The 14,281-nt window shown below is 37.1% G+C and overlaps 1 protein-coding gene across 3 annotated transcripts in view; it reads right to left on the bottom strand.

Annotated features, from left to right (window-relative positions):
- slc23a2 (solute carrier family 23 member 2) overlaps nucleotides 1–10,679 on the bottom strand; it is a 45,891-nt gene extending 35,212 nt beyond the window's left edge. For all 3 annotated transcript variants that reach the window (XM_032578153.1, XM_032578154.1, XM_032578155.1), the window contains exon 1: nucleotides 10,392–10,679. The gene's annotated coding sequence lies outside the window, so the exon portion shown is untranslated. The remainder of the gene's footprint in view (nucleotides 1–10,391) is intronic.
- Nucleotides 10,680–14,281: the final 3,602 nt, after the last annotated feature.

Raw genomic sequence — 14,281 nt, 5'->3', positions numbered from 1 at the left:
AGATGACTTTCAACACTTGGAGAAGCTTTATTTTTAATTAGAGCAGTAAACCAGTTGATATTATAAGTTTTTCTCCATTTGGTTCTTACAGCAGCACATTGGCCCACACAGATTGGCGGCAGCAGCAGATGAATGGAAGTCATTTCTCACTTTGTTCTCAGACAACATTTACTGTGACTGAACTCCTCCATAGGCTGTTAAACCCCCCAGCGTCTCTAGCGCCGTCTTTGCCATTAAGCCCAGCGGGGATCTAAATTCAAGGTATTTGTTGTTGCTTTAAGTTGGTGAAATCCTTTAAGCCAACGTGAGATCAGACTCACTGCAGCTCAGTCAGGCAACCAGTTTCATTTGTTTGGAAAGTAACAGCAGAAAAGCCTTTCATTCAATCTACCTTTGCTTTACCTGTGTCATAGGAGACACGCTGTAGTTTTTATAGCAAATAAAGTTATGAAACTACAAAAAGTGGGTCATAATATAAAATGCTTCAATTGTACTATGTTGCAACACTTTCAAGAGCTAAAAACAGCTTGTGTCCTGGTACACACAAAGCTATAAAACTGGGTTAGCGCTCTGCAATAATCAGCCTGAGATGTCTAAAAATAAGTGATTGGATTTGTGCTAAAGGTCTACATTGGCTCATTTTTGTCATTCACAATCAATGAGCCAATAAGCTACATTATCAAATAAACTACATACTATTTATTTTTTTCCTCAAGACATAAAAAAACCCCCAAGAGGGAATATTTATTAAATATCATAACCTTTGCAGAAAATAGCCCAGATCACACTGCAGCCACGTAGAACATCAGATTTCACAGTACATAAACTTCAAGATGAAAATAATTCTATTAAAATAGTTACCAATTACTAATTCACTAACATCAGCAGAATGGGGTTTGTTCTCAACTGAGAGTTTTGATTGGCCTTGACTACCAACATTGTTATAAGCATATAAAACAGTATTTTATGGTGGCCCAGAAGGATCAACAAAATGCAAAAGCCACAGCAGAAGAGATGCTAAAACTAAATTGGAAATTATGCCACACCTGCTAGCATAACGTCCACTTTAGCACGCTTTTAGTTTTAGTCCAACATCTTCTGTCGTATTTCGTTGGCCCTTCTGGGCCGCCATAGTATTTTAATGCCTACTGTTTTATACATAATACATAAAACATTTTTCTTTGATAACACTAGCAAAAGTAAGATATAATTTATGCAATCAAATTCAGTACAAAATTTTAATTTTAATTCAAAAATGCAAGTTAATTAAAAAAAAAGATAAACGTAATCACATTTCATCTTAATTTGCATATTTATAAGCACCCATAATACAGCAAAATATAACTATTCTTCAATATGCCTCACATGCAGTCATACCAATTATTGGTAATTACTCCCAGAGGACATTTAATCAGAGTGTCACAGCCTTTATCTAACTATACCAGCACTGACACTGAAGAAGCATCATGTGACGAACATGCCACCGAAATACTGAAAACATTATTAATCTGCATGGAGACTATGTCAACAGTTGCCACATGTTGTCTCTGAAAGGGATTGCTGCAAAGCAAACGACTGGAAACTATTAACTGGCTTTACAAAATCCACTGAATTTTCCAGTCTTGTATTATAATTTGGATTAAACTGGAGTATATTGGCAAGTATAAGCCTGGGCTTCAACCATTTCTTTTTTGGTAAATTATTATCAAGTATAAGCCTGGGCTTCAACCATTTCTTTTTTGGTAAATTACTGGTTCGTAAAATAGTATTTTACTTTCTTTTTTGGTAATGTTGTAAATTTTCTAAAATAAAACTAATCAATATCTAATTTACCTGCATCAGACTGTATGATGGACTCTACTGGAGTAAAATAGACTAAATTTGGATAATCAAATCTTACATCATTTGATTTTTTTTTCTTTGACAATGTAAACAGAAACATCATAAATAGATTTCAATTACCCTGCTCTACCCATCTGTCTATATATAAAAATAAAGGTTTACGGTCAGGAATCAACATATGTGAGGTCTTTACTGAAATCAAATAAGCTTTAAATAAATGGCTAAAGTATATTTATTCTTTAAAATAACTGCTATTAGTAAAATAAAGCTTCTCAATCTGTTGTGCAAGTCAGAAGATAAAAACCTTGGGATACACTGATCAGAAACTCACAGCTGATTTGAACTGTGGTGTTACGTTGCAGCTGTATTGTATATATTTCAGAGTGAAACCCGGCAAACCCCAAAGGAGCCGTTTTCTTCTTGATATAAGGTGTGGTGGTCCAATAAGGGACAGGGTTGATAAAAGCAAATAAGGTGTTAAAGATGAGATAAAAACAACCCCATCAAAAAGTGAAAAACATCAGTGGGTGAGGTTGCTCAAAAAAACTCAGTAATACCAGAATTAGCAATGCAGAATCAAAACCTAAAGCTGAAACTGTCTTCCTGATGAATAACATTTTTTAAGAAAGTAAAGATTTACAGACTATATTAATTTAAACTATTCCAAACTTTGCTTGTTAATCACTCCAGTTCATATGTTAAAGGCCAGAAGATTCTGGAGAGAAGCAGAAACTTATTTGCAACCTTTTGAATTATTATAGGTGCCACAGTTTTATTACATTAGTAAATTTATGTATTTTTCCATTTGATGTGAACAAATTGCTGATACCTACTGATGGAAAATGAAATTATTTAGAAAATCAAGTCATACTTGACATTTTTCAACAGAAAAGCCACATGGCCTGGTCTGGTAAATGAAACTTTTTATGCCTTTCTTAGGATTCAGACACAAACTAGTCATTCTGTTTAATAGCCTGATGGTTGCTGATTATTCATTTCACCACCTTTTCAAGAAAATTTGCTTGAAAAATAGTTATCTTAGGTGTAAAACCTTTTATTCCAGGTACGGAATCAGAAACGGTTCACGTCATCCGCGTCTTGTTCACAGACAGAGCAAGTCAATTAGTAACCCTCTTTGGCATATTGCTACCGGTTCATTCATCATCTGTCGGCCTGCTGATTAAATCTTGATAACTTCGATACAAAGTAGGCCACTGTTTTGCTCCAGTTCCTTTTACAACATCAAATGACCTCATTTTGTAAAATGTCAGACAAGCTAAAGGTTTAGAGAAAATGTTTCTGAACCAAAAAATGAACAAACATAACTGAAGTCAAGTGCATCAGTCTCTGATTGCTACATCTCCCTATTTTGTAATCCACATTTAAACAGCGACTTATAAAAGATATGTCCCGGTTCTCGTCTTCAAGTGAAGGCTCCCACATACTTTATCCAAAGCCGAACAGTCGACACGTTCCTCAAAAAGTATTCAAGTCTTCTACGGATACAAACTGGATATCGGAAGTAGTTGATGAGAAATGGCAACGTTGCTGTCTGAGTCCATAAAACACAGCAACAAACTTCTGACCAATCACACAACACTTTGCACAGAGCTCTGTCGACACAGTCCGACCCGGGCCTGGTGTCGAGTTCGGCACTTCTGTGAACAAAATGACGTGATTTTTGTTAAGAGTCTATGTCAAATGAGTCAATTTCAGCAAAAAATAAACTATTCTGATTCTGCTCCGTCCTGTCCGTAACAGTCCAAGTGAACATTTAGCCGCAAATATGAATAAATATTTATACTATCTTACATCAAGATCTGGCAGTGAGAGGTCGAACAGCTAAAATCGTTCCTCTGCCTATATCCCCCAGAATGCTGTGCGGTTCTGGGAGTTTGCGCAATATTTGACTGTTAGAAGGTTTTTGTGACATATTTTCTTTTATAAAATGTGAAAAACATTAGATTCTTCGTTTTGAGTTCTTTAAAAGCATTTTAAGACTTTGTAAAATCATTCAGTGGTAGGTTGAACCATTGTTATATTTATGAAACCTGAACAAAAGTAAACGTGGTCTTCCTTGGCTATTGATTTTACTCACTCTATAATTACACACTTTTTGGTTTAATAAATATAGTTAAAATGAAAAAAGTGAAATTCAGAATAAATAAAAAAAAGTGGGATCTGGAAAAGAAAACTGACTTCATAGGGCCATAAGTAGGAACGAAAAAATAAAATAAATTGTATTTTTTTGGGATCTGTCACGCCAAATCAAGAGGGAATTGCTCAATTCTAATTTCTAGCTTTCATTAACTAGTTTAAGATGAACTGTCTAATAAAAAAAAGAGAGGTTTATCATTAATGCAGGACTGATAAGAAAAATACTGATAATCTAAAAAAAAAACATTTAATAATGATGTCTTGAAGCAAACTACCGTTCAAGCTGCACAGTTAATATATTAATAGGTTAATCCACACTGTTTTCATTATGCAAGAATCATATGGTGTATTTTGCTGCCTTTTCAATGTCTAATCCCCATTTTACATAATTACTTCTATCACTCAGCAAAACCAGAAGCTCAAAAAACCAAAATCTACAGTATTACTGGGAAAATCTAAACAGATTATATATGGAAAACATAAAAATGAGAACAGAGTTAAGAGTTAGTTGGTGCCACTTCATCAGAAGCAACAGGCTGTAATATTACACCTGTGCAGACACAAACACACACACCTAGTGCAAGGTTCAAGTAGAGCTGAACGATATGGCTGAAAAGTGTTTCATATCGGACGATATCAATAATTACTTATTTGATTTTTACCAAATAAGTAATTTGCTACTAAGTAGTTTGCTACCAAACTGCTGGCGTGACCCTTGCCCTTTTCTTCTGTACAGTGTGAAGGCAGTGCCTGACCCAGTGGTACAGTGTAATCTTAGCCACATGCTACCAACAGAAAACGAGGTCAAGAGTCCATTTCTGCGACCCAGTTCACCCTAACCTGGCCTGTAAGCCTGTCATCGGCTTACTCAGACTCAATGAAAAGATTTGAAGTAAACACATGCTAAAGATGATAGGACAATGTAAGTTCATAATGCTTAATGCTTTTTTATTTACATCCAGGTAAAACTATGCATGTGTATGAATTTCTTATTCGAGTAATAAAATAAGAGCAAAGTAAATTGGAATCAGATTGCTTTCTCTTGTGCAGATACCTATTAGAGCAGGGGTCTCAAACTCAATTTACCCGGGGGCCGCTGGAGGTAGAGTCTGGGTGAGGCTGGGCCGCATTCACACACACGGTCTCCTCAGCCGAACCTTTCTGATTGCCTATTACCATATTTGGCCGTAGTCAGGCGCTGTAACAGCCGTAATTGTGTAGTGTCTCTTTAAGATACTCTAGTACTGCTAATGATGTCAGAAGTGTGCGCCACGGCTTCTCTGTAGAGAGCGTGGGAGAAACGTGCTAGACGGACATGTTAGCTCCCTAACTTTTTAGTAATGTTCCGGGTTGTTTGGACGCTGCTCAATTTTCATGTCTGATAATATAGCAGCCGTTCAACCGGGCTTTGTAAGGTTGGTGAAGAGCGTATTTATTAAAGGACAACACTGTGGAATTCCCAGTACCAGCGTGGTTGTGAGTTTTTGACCGTCCTGACGAATCTGCCGCCTCCTCTCCTCCCTTAAACACAACCCAAGCGTTACAGCGCCTAACCTTAATTACGTTACACTGATCAGCAACTTCCGGGTCTAGACTGGATGCTGAAGCATGTGAAGCGGGAGCGTCCGCAGAAATTGCACATGTACCGCATGCAAATAATGACAAATAGAAAATGCAAATAGGTCTCCCGCCCCCGAGAGCATCACTTACCGTGATTGGTAAGTTCATTCAGCTCCGCACACAACACTGAAAAGTGCCAATTATATCAAACTCGCGGGCCGCACCAACATTAAACTTTCATATTAAGGCGGGGGCCACAAACTATCGTCCCGAGGGCCGCCGTTGGCCCGCAGGCCGCGAGTTTGAGACCCCTGTATTAGAGTGTTAGTATTTTGAATAATTAGATACACAGGGTTTCCCTCAGTGTATTATAAGCCTGGCGGGTCACTAGGCTTTACTTGTGCCCCCACCAGGCAGGTTTAGCATTGCTTATTTATTTAAGTTTTTTATATACACTGTATATGTAACATTTTTAAGACTTTATAGTTGGGGTTCAGATATTAATCTTCCAATTCCAAAGTCATATTTTAAATTTTAAACATTTTTTAACTCAAAAACACAGCGGGCCAAGACAAAACACAGCAACTGCCAAGCGCCCCAACCACCAGGCTTAGCAAGATTTCTTGGGGAAACCTTGATATATAATGCCACATGGGAAAACATAGGAAAATGTCTTGTTATAAGTAAAATAACCTGGCAATGGAACTAGTACTTTTTAAAAATCAATATATGTTGCTGAAAAGTTAGTTTCTTGCAACAAAATGAAGACTATTTTTAGATCAGTGTCGAATCCCACGCTAGAGTGAGCACACTTCCTAACAAACCGATCTTCTGACCTTTGGTTCAAGTATAACTTTGTTAAATGGCTAAAGTTTATTTATCCTGGAAGTAGTCCAGACCTAACACGCATCTTCACTGCAATGACAGCACTGGCCGCACGTATGCATGTGCATAGTCAGAGTTAAACATTTGTGGTCTTGTTAAAAATAACACAAAGCCATCATGTAAGGACAGCTGTAACAGAAAGCACAGAATGCCAAAAAAACTAGTTTCACCCTCAAGAAATGTCTGAAAAAAACCTCTGCCCAGCACAGAAAATTTTTTAAAATGCAGAAGAATTTATAAAATGTTCCGACATGTTCTAATCATGGTAATGCATTTGAAAGAAAGCATAATTTTTTAATCCACTCCACAGCAGCAGGAACTAACAAACATTTATAACCGACTATGGATTGACTACAGCTGCTACAGAATAACATTACCATGGCCTTCCTATATCTTATCATGGTTTAATGACCCTGAACACAAAGGGCAAAAGCAGGAAGTCCACTTGATGCACATATAAACACACACAGTTACTTCACACACACACCACATTGGTAATGTCTCCAGGACACCGTCATGAATAAAGAAACGATACAGCCTAATGGTTTTGTAAGCTTTTAAGGTCATATATATAATAGTCAAGCTGGTTTTCCACATCTTCCTTATCAAAATTATATCAGAAAAATGATTTTATGTGTTTACTTAGCTTTGAAAGATTAAAAAACAGAGTCAAAATAAAATGGTTAATATCTTAAAACCTTGAAGAATCCATAAAACATACAGATAAGCCACAGTTCCTAGGTGAAATACACCTCCAGGATCAGTTATTGTGATAAACAGAGGAAAACTTAAGAGAAAATGGACTCTATTTACTTATATAAAGACTTAAACTGCCTCTACTACTAAAGGAATCATTGTTTATTCAGAGAAATTTGGTTGAGACAGTTAGTTAAACTGATATCGACCCAGACAGATGAAAGCTTCCTTTTCTTCACAAAGGATAGTTGATATTTTCTGAAGTTATCAGTGTTAGTTCTCTTATCTTTACTTGTAAGATGTCATAATTCAGCGACTTTGTAGGCAACTAAATAAATCCTCAGGCCGCTGGAAGGCTAATGGTTATTGAGGCGATTCCCCAGTGGCGCCTGATTTTATTAACTTAAAAACAGCTCAAAATGAAAATGTTGATACACACTGGATACAAAGCTATGCTAGTGAATATTTATCATCTAGACTTTGACAAGAGTAGGTTAAATTTGTTGTGGTTTGTCAGCCAGACACTTTTTGTGATACTGCATTAATATTATGCCGCCTGTGGCTGCATCAGTCGCCCTAATTAGCTGAGGCTTATCAGCCCATCAAGAAATTTTTTATTTTTTTTGACTGGCTGTTCTATTTGTACAACAGCATAAAAGATGGGGTGTTATAGAGCATTTCCAGTTCTCTAAAACATTTGAAAGAGATCCCATCTGACAAAACCAGCGAAGTACGCTGAATAGGTCTGGTCACTACTACTTAATTTATTGTAGCAACTTAGAGTTTTATTCTGTAGATAGGAACAGTTTCACCAGCTTTTCACCAGCTCACTGCAAGATGACTATGAATATGTCAAAACAAGCAAATTCATCCGAGGAAGCTTTGAAAGAACATTTAAAGTTATACCACGAACAAGTAGGACACATCCCTGAATTTCATCAAAATTCAGAGATAACTTTAGGGCTGAAACGATTCCTCGAATGATTCGAGTACGTCAATTATTAAAATTGCTCCAGGAAAATTTACCTGCCTCGAAGCTTCGTTAATTTATGTTTTATTATTTAGCGCACCGTGTTCTGCTTCAACATTATTTGAATTGCGCGGAGCTCTGACTTCCGCCTCTGAGTTGTTGACGAATGCTAAGTGTTAGCGGCATAACGTACAATTTTCAAGTTCGGCCCGTGGGGATTTTATTGATTGATGATAATGCCCGGGTTTTCATCGTTTTCGGGGGACCAACAAGCATCCTTAAAATGACTGATGCAATACCTGGAGTACCAGCTTTTCTCCTCCGGGAGCTGCTGGTTCAAAGCGAACAGCGGGAAGAGCGCTGTGGGAGTATTTATACAGGTTAGCGGATAGACTGAACACGGCAGGCAGCTGAGTAGTTGATGGTTACGGTGTAAGTGTAGCTTTACGGACCGCACAATAAATTTCATATCATCCCAGTCTCAACAAATCGTGGCGGTACATGGCTGGTAGATGAGTTTCTGAGTGTGACGGACAAAGTTTGCTGTAAATATTCTGTATTGCTCCCCCCATTCTTACTTTCGTCCCCTGGTCTACCGGTCATGCCCCCCCCCCCCCCACCCCCCACACACATTAGGTTTGTTCGTTCGTATTTCCACTCCCATCTTACGTTCGCCTAATAACAGAATTTAAAAAAAATAAAAGAGAGAGAAGGACAACAAATTGTAATTTAGAGAATAAAACTAGTTGTCAGAGTGTAAACAACAATTAACAGGGGTCTTCCATATTTTTAGCATGAAAATTTCAAACTTATTTTAAGATGTAAAATTTATTCATTCATTTATTTTTTGGAGTAACTTGAAAGGAAAACAAGTCTTTATCTGTAGACTCCACAAATCAAACAGCTGAATAATGATTACAATATTGAGCTCTTTTCAACTGGACCACAACAAACCAACTACATTTTAAAACTTAAGAGGAATAAAAAGAAAATCTGTGAAATTGACTTTGGTATACAAGACCCTCAAGATTTGAGGTTAGAAATCTCAAGTCCATCTGAACCTGAAGTTGTCTAGAGTCCAAAAAAGGCTTTTTAGCATTGTGGACAAGTGTGTTGTTCAAATAACATTCTTTATTTTTGAGTTTCCCTCATAACTTTTTTAAATAAATGAGTATAAAATCACTATTTATTTAGTTTTATAAGATTTTCATCCCTTACAACAGAAGAAGAAAAAAAAGGAAAACCAAACAGTTTTGAAAACTAAGTCTTACTTTGTCCATCCAAACTTGGAAAACAATTTAAGCAAATTCTGTACTTTATGAGGATGCATAGGAACCCTGAATCAAAGTGGAGAACTTACTGCAGTTGAAAACTGTCTGATATTCCCCTAAGATGACATCTTTCCACAACAAGTTTGAGAACTAATACTGAGAGCAAAGTTAGCTGAAAGAAAAAATAAAATAAAAAACTATAATATACCATCCTTATCGTTTCTAAAGATGTGTCTCTTCTCTCGGATGTTGGTCATAACATGGGACACTTGGTACTAAACATGACACTTTGTTCCCACCAAGGGGATGTTGTTTTTTTTATGTTTTGTTTTTTTTAGACTCACTTTGACAAATTGCAGGTATTTTCTATGATCTACTCATAGCTGTAGTAGTGCAGTTATATGACGCAAATGAATAATTTCTCTCAGTCCCCAGCCAGTTGAGGCAAATGGTTGATTATTATCTCACGTTAATAGAAAGTTGTTCCTCTCCCCTGCCACTTTATGCTTGCTCTGAATGAGAAATTGCAGCGATGTGAAGACTCATTGCACTGGTAATGCATTATGACTTTCAGCCAATTCCCCGTATCTTTTTCTGGACCCAATCTGACTCTTTGGAATGAATATTTATATAGCTGTTTACCTAAATTAACTAAACGTACCTGGATTTCCATATGATCAGTTTTATTTTATGTATAGTGCCCCCAGACTACTTTGGTGCAATGTAATTAGTCCAATTTAAATTGAATGTATTGAAGAACGGGCTTAAACACGTGGGCCTTGATTTGTTCGGTGATAGTGGAGCTTCAGCAGACCCACGGTCACGCAAGTACTCAGAGTCCTCATAAGCCGGAGGATAGCTCTTAACATCTTTAAACAGAGTTACCGGATGTTACAAAAAAAACTAACCGCTTCCCAAACTGAGAATTTTAGTCAAAATAGGTTAACTAAAATCCACCGGTATGGTAAATCCGTCACAGAGAATTAAAAATGGCTCGTTTTCGTACACACCTGCCCGATGAAAGAGAAGACGGAGCCCACTTCCCCTCTTGGCTAGCGTTACGTCCGCTGGCTCGTCCCCGTGGCTTGTGTTGTTATCGCTAGCGGAGGAGCTGGAGACGACCAGTCGGGAAGCAGCTCACTCACAAAAAGCCCGGTGAGGTAAGTCTGACTCCTCCAAAACCAGCTCCTACTCCTTGACTATATATAATACCTCAGAAGCGTTTTGAAACACCTCCTGGACGTGCGGATACTGCCCCTGTACAGGCTTTCATAAAGCCACGGGGTTGAAGAAAGTCACTACGCATGCTCACATAACTCTAGTGACGTTAACGGTCAGCCTTTAGCCCCGCCTCCGAGTCAACACTCAGCCAATCGGGAGCGCAGGGAGGCTACAGCCTCCATCTGCGTGAGGATGTCAGACTGATCCAGGAACAGTTTCTGAAATAATAACCTTTCTTGCATAAGCCGTCTCCTTTTTCCCTGCTGCTGGGCAGTAGTTTTACAACAAGAGCCAACAATGGCACCCTTCACTTCTCACAGTGGGTCTTTTTGTCCGCACCTGGTGTGGGTTTAGGCTATGTATTCCGCCACACTGCCACTTAGTGGTTGGTTGCACTGCTTCCATTAGCCACACTTTAGGTTGAGTCATCAGTGGCATAACCACGTTTGATAACAGGGCACAAGCTGCCCTTGTGCCCAATGTGTTTCTGGGCAATAATGTCCCCACATGTCTTGAGCTGCTTACTTTCACACAATGTTGCAAACATTTGCATCTGTTTAGGTTTACCTATTTGTTTCATTTTACACTCATTACGATAGAATGAGGAATGCAAACAAGTTTGAAATGGCAACAATAGTTGCAAATAATGCATTGATCTTCAGGTTTTGTTTGTTTTGAATATATTATGAAAATTACATTTTCATTTATAAATATATAAATATAAAATAAAATGTAAAAAAATGCAAACATACATATTATTTGTATTAGGCAAGTAAAAGTCAGAATAGAAGAGGATGAAATTTCCTATAATGACATAAAAAGGTTTGCATACTCTCATCACGAGCAGAAGTATAGTAATTTGGGGCTTTTCCAGGATGGATTGATTGTAATGATTTGTATTCCCAGTAAAGTGTGTATGACTCTGACTTTTTCTCTTTTCTTTTAATCCACATAGGGGAAAAATTATACAGTACTGGCTCAAATATTAAGTCATCCCACAAATATTTACATTATTGTCTTTTAGCGAGTTCCAGAGGAATCACACCAAGTTTGGAGCCATTTTTAGGGCTGATGATGAACAGTGGAGTCCATTTAAATTGTCTGGTTTGCTGGAACAAATGTACCTTTTAAGCGAATCTATAGATTTTCAATATGGCTGAGATCAGGGCTTGTTTCCAAAACTAGTTTTGGGATCCTTAGCTGGAAGATTTGGAAATAATCCATAATCTTTATTGGTCTATCCACTTTTGCTATCAATACCACTGGCAGCAAAACACCCCCTAAGCATGATCTTGCGACCACCATGAAAAAGTTGGTACCTTTTTCTTACATTTAAAAGCCTCAGATTGACTTCTTTGTGACCAACAAGTCGATCTTTTTCTCGTCTGACCATAAAAGCTTTCTCAGAAAGGATTTGGCTTGTACTGTACATGTGAACACCAGCAGCATCCAATCTGATTGCTGTCAGTCTTGGAGCTTCTTTCTTGCAGGCACCAATTTGTCAATGTTGATGTTAAACTTACTTTAATGGAGACAGAAAAAATGAGCCCAGGAACAACCAGGAGCTCAATAAAATCTACCAGACACAAATGTTTGTAAAGAAACTTCAGCTCTTCCTTGTCCAACACCAAAGCAGAATGACTATCATGCCCAGAAAACACTATCAACCAAACATTGACATTATAATAACACCAGAAACTCAAAAAAGGCAGCAGCAACATCATCAGTATTTCTAACGATTTAAAAAAAAAAATCTTAGCTAAATTTATGCAGAGCAGAATTAGCATTATGCTAGTCAAAGCAACGTTCTTAACTGATGATCAGCAAAGAAATGACAGCAGCTAATGAACCGAAAAAGTAAAACAACAAAAAACGAGCATCGTAATATGGTAGCTAAAGCTTATAAAACACGCAGAGAAACAGAAGCTGTAGCTTACCGACAACCGTTAAAATCCTCTACATTGTCAATAAAGATGGAGAATTCCCTCAAAGCTTTCCCTCGACTGCAGTCGTCGCCATCGTCAACTGTATCACCATGGCGACCCAAAACTTTCAGGCAAGGGCAAACTTCCGAGCGATCCGTTGACATTTAATTCAGCGATGCTGATTGGTCAAATGTTTATTATTTTCCCCTAGCAACCACATGTGATTGATTATTTATTTAACTTCACTTATAAGGCGCAATCAGCGAATTAAAGTCAATCGGTGGAAATGTCGTGAAAATAATTCAGATTAAATTTAGGCACACGCTATTAAAGAAAACAGGTTAATACAATTTTTAATCGTGTAGATCATATTTAGATTTGTTTTTCTTTTCCTCCATATAAGAATGGTAGACAGGCCATCTACCATTTACTGTCTCTACAACAACATTTTGAAGTACTTTGAGAACATACGAGTTACAACAACATTCAAATTCTCTTAGGGATCAATTGAGTATTTTGAATTTGATTTTGAATATATATATTAGTTTGTTAATATAATTCAGACCTTCAATTGTTTTAATCATTCCACCCTGTGGGAAAAAAGTTGAAATGTGTCTTTAAAAATCAAAATAAGAATCATGCCTATCACAATTAGAATCTCTTTATTATTGCAACTTTTTTGTTGATATGTTTTGTATTCTTTATCTATTTAATTATGCGTATCTATAGCTAGAGGACACACACCACATTTCCAAACAGTGCAATATTTAGTCTCCATCTATGCCTTATAGGCAGGTATAGGTTTGCATATGTTTGTGTTCGTTTTATGTTTTTCTTTCCTAGTAAAGGCTTGTGCTTTCTCACAACACTCAGCCAGATTTCTGTTCATCCTGAGCAGGTTTTGCTGCAGCTTTGCTGGTAAAAGAGAGCCGTTCCTCTTCACTGGTACTTGGTCAGGATGAGGGAATTGCAGTGAAGCAAAAAGTTGATGCAATCTACTGGTGATCTTAGACAACTTTTTTACTGCTTGGCTTTCTACTGATACGACGTAACACTACTGAATTGCAATTAGATATAAATTAACTGTGTGTTTTTGGATTTTTGCCAGACTCTGACTCCAAATTGTCATATTGTATCCAAATTACTTTGGATTTAATGGATTTGAGCTGAAGTGGTTAAATAGGAACTGATTTTGTTTTGAACCATTTCGTTTGTGTGTTTTTATAATCTGAAATTGACATCCTTCCTCTTAATTTTTTCTGGCTGAGACTTCTAGTCAAGACCCATTTTCATCTTCTTACTTTTACACTATTTAAATTTTCTTAAAAAATAAATATAGGTTTTTCATTTTATGTAATCTACTTTTAGTTATTTTACTGACTTCAAAATAAGTTTGTAAAATTTTGATTCAAAGTTGCACAGTATTCACAATTTCTACTATAAAACCTAAATTATATATATTTTTGATTAATACTCAAATTACTCTGTTCCTTTCCTTTATTGTCTAGTGTCGCTAAAATGCCTCAAAGCCAAAAGTAATGGAGACCATTTGGAAATGCTACCACGTACTTCTGCTTCTGTGCACCAAGTGTAGTTCACACTCTGACAACTAGCTGGGAGTAAAGCACTTCCAAAGGTATTTTGTAGTATGAGAGTCATATCTATCAACCGACATTCGTGGTAAACAGGTATGAAGCTAATTAGCATCAGTCGTCCAAAAATGGTTAAAAGATAATGTTGAAATAGAAACTCTG

The sequence above is a fragment of the Xiphophorus hellerii genome, chromosome 12 (assembly GCF_003331165.1).
Source record: "Xiphophorus hellerii strain 12219 chromosome 12, Xiphophorus_hellerii-4.1, whole genome shotgun sequence".
Taxonomy (NCBI): domain Eukaryota; kingdom Metazoa; phylum Chordata; class Actinopteri; order Cyprinodontiformes; family Poeciliidae; genus Xiphophorus; species Xiphophorus hellerii.
The sequence above is the reverse complement of the archived record's forward strand: the minus strand, read 5'-3'. Positions and strand labels throughout refer to the sequence as shown.